The sequence below is a fragment of the Monodon monoceros genome, unplaced genomic scaffold (assembly GCF_005190385.1).
Source record: "Monodon monoceros isolate NGI ecotype Baffin Bay Population unplaced genomic scaffold, NGI_Narwhal_1 Super_Scaffold_19, whole genome shotgun sequence".
Lineage (NCBI taxonomy): Eukaryota > Metazoa > Chordata > Mammalia > Artiodactyla > Monodontidae > Monodon > Monodon monoceros.
In genome coordinates, this window is record NW_021703775.1 from 5,064,280 (window position 1) to 5,069,767 (window position 5,488).

The window sequence follows — 5,488 nt, forward strand, 5'->3', positions numbered from 1 at the left end:
AAAAAAAAAAAAAGGAATGTATTGAGCATCTATTATGTGCTAAGTCAAAGTAAGCATAACAGCTACAGCAACAGAAAAGAGCACCTTATAAATTTGCTGCGTGTTGGATAGAAAAACATACGTATATACATGTCATCCCATTGAAATGTAACACTCCTTAAGACAAATCCTAAATTCACTATTGTTGTTTCCTAGCTCTGTGAGCTTAACTCCCAGCTCATTAATTTAGTTTTTTTGTTTTCTAATATACATGTTAAAGGCTCTGATTTTCCCCGTAACCGCTTCTTTAGCTGCGTTCCAAGAGTTATATGTTGAATTTTCATAACTACTAGTTTTAAATGTTTTATAATTTCCATTGAATTTTCTCTTTAAATTAGGACATATTTAGAACTGTGCCATTTAGTTTCAATATACATGGGAGAAGTGGTTTGGCTATCTTTTTATTGGTGATTTCTACTAATCACTAATCCTGCATTGCTTTCAGAGAACATGGGCCTTTATGATATTGAATCGTTAAATTTGTTGAGACTTCCTTTGTGGCCTGTAGCGTGATCAAGTTGTGACAATGTTCCATCTGTGCTTGGAAAAAATGTGTGTCATCTATTTGACAAGTGCAGGAGCCTAAATGTTACCCCCTAGAGTTAGTCTGTTTTAAATGTTTGTTTGTTTTTTTCAAATTTGGAGGGCCTTAATTTCGGGTCTGCTTTATCTGTTCAGTTTCTGAGAGATATGCTTTAAAACCTCCTGCTGTGATTATAGATTTGTCAATTTTCCCATGTAAATCCATCAATTTTAGCTTTGTAATTTTAAGATTATACTATTAAATAGGTATGATTTCATGATTTTTATATCTTTTTGGTGTATTTGTTTCTTCATTTACACGAAAAATTTCCACCTTCAATTCTCTCAGGTTTGATACTAATATTACAAGAGAAGCCTTCCTTTTGTTAATATTTACATGCTATACCTTTTTCTAGTTATTTTCTTCCTATTGATATCTCTATGCTGGAGGCTTATCTCCTTTAAATGGACATTGTGATAGTCTGTGATTTTGTTTTTTTCAATCTGAGCGTCTCTTTAATCTGTTTACTTATATTATGATTACTAAAATACTTGGATTCATTTCTAGCATCTATTTTGTGGCGGTTTTCTTATTTACTATAATTTCTTTTGACTTTTCTTTCTCTTTTCCTATCATGCTGGATATTCTTGCTTTGCCTTTCAGATTCAATGTCCACCCAACTCTTGTGCCCTAGGGACTAACCTCCGTGGATTACCAACGTAGCCCACTTCCTTTCGGCTTTTGGCTGCATCGAGCCAATGGAAACCCCAGCAGGTACTGGAGGACAAGTGGAGAGGAAAGTCGGGCCATCGGTTCCACCAGCTCCCTCTCTGCAGGTCTGCGTTCCTCTGATGGAGAGAGCAGCTCATGTTGGTGGCCCTCTGGCAGGCACAGGTCCTGCTGGGTACAAATCACTCCTTTCCTTGGCCCCTTCAGGTCTGGGAGAGCTAAAACTCCCCATCATTGTAACAGAGTAGTTCACATTGCTTTTTAGTCTCTCACTACCCTTTGTAAATAAAAAGCGTTTTAACAAACTCTTTTCCAGGTACCCCTTTTGGGTATGCCATCTGTTTCTGGACAACCCCCTGACCCGCACACTACTTTCCATTGAATAGATCCCATTGTCTTAAATCTCTTTTGTGGAAGAGACTACTGGTCGGTCATACAAGTCCTACTCCATTAGGACTGGCTGGTATAGAGTTTCTCTCGAACATGTTATTTTCATGATATTTTTCTCTGGGTGTAATAAACTTATGGAACAAAAAACCCTTAGACCACTTTATAGATGGATTAAGTAAAAATCAGTAATATTTAACTCCAATTTCTGGTGGCTATCGAGGTATACATCCAAACCCTTCTGTGACACAGTCCTAAGGGCCAACTCTCTGAGATACGCAGATAAGATGCAGGGAGGAATGGAGTGGAATTCATGATCTGTCACTCAATCAGCAAACATGTATTGAACATTTACGACATGAAAGGCCCCGCACTAGGGAAGGTATTGGGAAGGATGGCAAGGTGTCAGATGTTCAGGAAATAACTAAATGACCAGAACGCTTACACCTGTTGTCTCATTTCATCTTTCCACCAGGTAGAGATGATTGCTGCCTGATTGACAGATGAGGTAACCAAGCCTGGACGCAGTGACTTACCCAGGGTCTTAGAACCCCCACGGGGCTGAGCCAGGCGTTTGCCCCAGTCTCAGTCCCAAGACCAGTGCATTTCACTGCGTCCAGAAATTGCTTTCAATCCTCCAAGTGCTTTACATCTGGGAGGAGAGGAGATATAAACAGATGAACAGTGAAATCGTAGTATAAGCCCAGCTATCATGAGTTGACGTGGGCTGGGAAGCTTTGTGCAGAAAGGGGACAGAGGAAGTCAGGGGGGTGGCCGTCCAGGCAGGATGAGGGGCACAAGCCCGGACCCGGGCAGGTCTCAGTTCCGATGGGCCCGTCAGGGGCAAGTAGGACGCAGTGTCCACCTCCTCAGATGCTCTGGGTTTGGTTTCATCGTGTTCATGCTTTCTCTCCCCATTCCTTTTATCTGAAGCTGGGGCATGTGGAGATGTGAGGATGGGGTGTTCTTTGAAGTGAGCTCCCTTCTTGTCCCTTAGGCTGGATTTCCAGCAAGGCGGGAGGGAGAGGGCCGGAGTTAGGGAGAGATCTCTGTCCCAGCAGAGGTGTGACGAGCAGTGTGGAATCAGGGTGGAGCTTGGAGCCAGCATTTCTAGAATGCTCACCGTGGGCTAGCTCCTGGTGGGCAGAGAAGAGGTAGGGAGCAGGGTGGCTGGTGGACTTTTGGAGTAGGAGAGCTAGAGGGCCAGGGAGGAGCCTTGGCTGGCAGGGTGGTGGGCCCCCCCCCCCGAGCCATCACTCCCTGCCCCTACCTCACAGGGTCCCAGGAAGGGAACCGCCAGGAAGCCCTGGGCTGTCATCCAGCCCCAAGCATGGCAAGAGGCAACTCCAGTAAGTAAGGCACTGCGGTGACCACACCAGACGGGGGAATCAGGACAGCTCAGCTCAGTTCCCTTTTCCTCCCGGTGGTCACACCCTCACAGGTCAAATCACATCACCACCTCAGCCCTGGAATTCCCGCCAGGAGGGGAGGTGGTGCACTCCTGACTAAGCTCCCGCCTGCAAGGCAATCACATGCCTGCAGACCACAGGGAAGGGCCTTTGGTGGCACCTACTTCCTCTTCTTTCTCTGGACAGCATGGGGGGGTGGGGATTGTGAGCGGTGAGGTGAGGAGAGGATGCCAGCCGAGGAAGCCCGTGTGTCAGATGCAGATTTGCTTGTAAGTTTCCAGCTCCATGCAAAACACACATGTCCCAAAGTAACACACCGTAAGCGGAGAAAATTTTTAAAAAGGGAAGACAGTTTCATTCAAAACTTGCTACCCAGATACTGAAAACATTTTGGTGAATATCTTTGGAAAGTTTGTTGTCCTTTTTACAATAAGTATTTTCCCAAATGTCTATGGGTAAAGTACAGTACTCACATATTTATCTAAATATAAAAATATAAGAATGGAACTCTATTACACATTCTGCTTTGTAATCCATTTTTTTCCTCGCTCAATAATATATGATGAACATCTTCCATGTCATTAAATATTATTTTACAATGTATTTAATTGTTGCACATCTCTTTTTTTTTTTTTTTTTTAATTTTTTTGGCTGCGCGGCATGTGGGACCTTAGTTCTCCCATCGGGTATCGAACCCGTGTCCTCTGCATTGGAAGCATGGAGTCTTAACCACTAGACCACCAGGAAAGTCCCATACCCTCTAAATTCCTGTTGACCACTTGCCCTCTGTCTAACCCCACTCAGTTTTCACTCTGCATCACTGGTCCTAAGGGACAAAGGAAGAGAGATGAGAACCACTCCCCTCTGGGCCTCACAGAAGCTCTGGAAGAAGCTGGCTCCCCCAGATCCAGTGAGAAGAAAGGAAGTATCAGGAGACTAAGAAACCTGGCTTTCTCCTTCAGCCTTGATAGCCTAGCCTCGGGGGAGGGGGAGTGTGAGGTGCAGACAGTGCTTAACGCAAAACCCAACAAAAGGGTAAGAGTGGCGGGACCCGGACCAGAGATCCCCCTGGCAGGGCTCTCATTTGGAAGGAAGGCCGGCAACCAGCACAGAGTTGAATCTACTGATTCCTAGGTGTGACTGACGAATTCACATTCCCTAAATGGTCCTCAAAGGACATTGCTTTCGAAAAGGGCTGTTGTCACACCAAAGAATCCCTAACTGCTTGAGTTTTCGGAAATGTAAGCTAATATATCTGGTCACTGCATCTTCCTGAGCTAACCCAGTGTTCCAAAACTTCCTGTTCCGTCACAGCAACATACGGGCTGAAGGTAGAGACACACAAAGCACCTCAAAGAAAACGAAGATGAGAAAAATGCATTTTCTTCAAAGAGCTCGTTGTCTAGTGTGGGTTCAGGAGAAACGCAAGAGGACCAGGGGCAGCACAAGGCAAGGGACAGGCACGGCCTCTGAGCCAGACTGTGGAGGTGGAGCGGGTGCAGCCCTAGGCCACCGCTTGCCAGTGCAAGTAACCCTGTGCGAGGTTACCAGCCCCGCTGAGCCTCAGGCGACAGAAATAGAGCCTGGCCCTGGGCGAGTGGGAGGTTTAAAGGATGAAGGCACACCAGCCCTTGCAGGACATGTGGGCTGACCGGAAAGAAGCCATCAGACCGAGGTCAGAGGCCAGGAAACACTTGGAAGAGGGAGGCCCTGGCGTTTGGAGAGTTTCCACTGACACAGATGGAGAGGGTAAGGTTTCAGAGAGACAGGGCTTGGAGGGCGAGCTGCACGGAGGACAGTCAGGGGAGAGACCAGAACGTTCACGCCACGCTGTGTGTCCGGATGAGGCATGAGAAGGAGTTAAGTCAGGAAATCAGGGCCTAAAGTGCTGTCCTGGAGAGCTGTGCCCAGTGTGGAGGTGAGGACACGCCAAAGGCTTTGAGCAAAGTATACCATATGCAGACAGTGACAGTAGGCGTCACCGGGCAGATGGGTGGGAGGGGAAGGGGGATGGATGTGAGGTCCCAGGAGGCCCTGGTGGAAACCCAGGGCATTGATGGGGGTGGGGCTCAGCGGGATATGGAGGGGATAATGGAGGGGGGCTGGCCCCCTTTAGGATATGTGACCTTCTCTGAGGGGCCCTGGGCTCGGTTTTAAATATTACTCAGCCATAAAAATGAATGAAATAATACCATCTGCAGCAACATGGATGGACCTAGAGATGATCATACTGAGTGAAGTAAGTCAGACAGAGAAAGACAATATAATATCAATTATATGTGGAAACTGGGAAAAAAATGATACAAATGAACTTATTTACAAAACAGACTCACAGACATAGAAAACAAATTTATGGTTACCAGAGGGGAAAGGGAGTGGGGGAGGGATAAATTAGGGGTTT